Here is a 1481-nt window from a genome sequence, read left to right as displayed (position 1 = left end):
AAAATTTGCATATCATACACTTCCATAGTTAAGTTGCATTTTACAAAGAGTTGTATATACATCATTACAATCAGTTCTAATGCTCCCTTCCCCTTCACACATCATTTGCTCCCATTCCCTTCACTCCACCTGCCTCCTACCCCTGATAAACCATTGCATCAGTTATTGTCTCTATGCATCCATTTCTTCTGTGCTTCATAAACTGGGAAACCTCACAGAAACAATGAAAAACAAAATGAAACTGAAATAAATAATAATGTAAAGATAAAAATAAAGAGCAAGAAATAAAAACCACCAGCAATATGATATATTAATCCAGAAAGGAAATTTAAATCCAGAAAGGAAATTTCTGCTGTGGAACAAGCAAGAAATATTTAAACCTAGAACAAGTCTAGGTTGGGTCAAGAAGGATTATATCATAGTTCCATCCATCATAATCAAGTTTACAGTCATCTTTGTCTGATAGCAAAGCTGTTTGGGTCCCTCCACTGTGGCCAGAGGTAATCTGCCAAAGGCTTAATCCAATGAGATGTATTTGGGTTTCCTCACTGAAGAGAAAGTCTAAGAATGTACAAAGAGCACAGGTGGGCCAGTAGTTAAGTGCTGGGCTACTAACGAAAAGAGTGGCCGTTGGAAACTACCAGCTGCTCCTCAGGAGGAAAATACAGCATTTGCTTTCATAACAATTGACAGCCTATGAAACCCTGTGGGGCAGTTCTACTCTGTTCTCTGTGATCATTGTATAGTGGCATCAACTTGATGGCAAAGGGTTTCAGATGATTCAGTGGTAAAATTCTTGCTTTTCACGCTGGAGACTTGGGTTCAAACCTAGGCCAATGCACCACGTGTGGAGCCATCCGCCATCTGTTCATGGTGGCTCACAATGAACAGTTCCAGCAAAGATATTAAGATAAGAGTGACTAATAAGAAAGATCTCATAATCTACTCTAAAAAATCAACCGATGAAAATCCATGGATCACCACCATCAGACCTCTGTCAATCACGGGATGACCCAGGAGGAGTTGGTGCTTCATCCTGACTCAAGGGTAGCCAACAAAATAGGAAGGTACAGGCAGATGAGGTGGTGCCCTTTTGAGGTTTTCAATTCCTAAGGTAAATGGGAGAAGTGCATAAGTCTGAGGAAAATAAAGGAAGTGTAAACAGTCATAGTATGTAGTGGGGAAACTAATATACTAGGTGTGTTAGACAGGGTTCTCTAGAGAAACAAAGCCAGGACACTTATGCATATATATGAATAGGTTTATATAGTGAGAGGAAATACAACAGCTAATAGTCCACACAGCAGTTTAGAGCACTCAGTCCAATTCACTTTCATGGGGCAATTGATACCTGCTGGTCCAAGGTCAGGAAACACTGTAGTAGCTGGTGGGAGGTGCAAGAGGAGCAGACGCGGCCTGAAGCCAGCACACATGGCAAGATGGGACAGCAACAACAGGAAGATAAGATGTCTAGGGGTAGA

The sequence above is a fragment of the Echinops telfairi genome, unplaced genomic scaffold (genome assembly GCF_000313985.2).
Source record: "Echinops telfairi isolate 266 unplaced genomic scaffold, ASM31398v2 ScPeMD7_27;HRSCAF=92, whole genome shotgun sequence".
NCBI classification, from domain to species: Eukaryota; Metazoa; Chordata; class Mammalia; order Afrosoricida; family Tenrecidae; genus Echinops; species Echinops telfairi.
Note: the sequence above shows the minus strand (reverse complement) of the source record.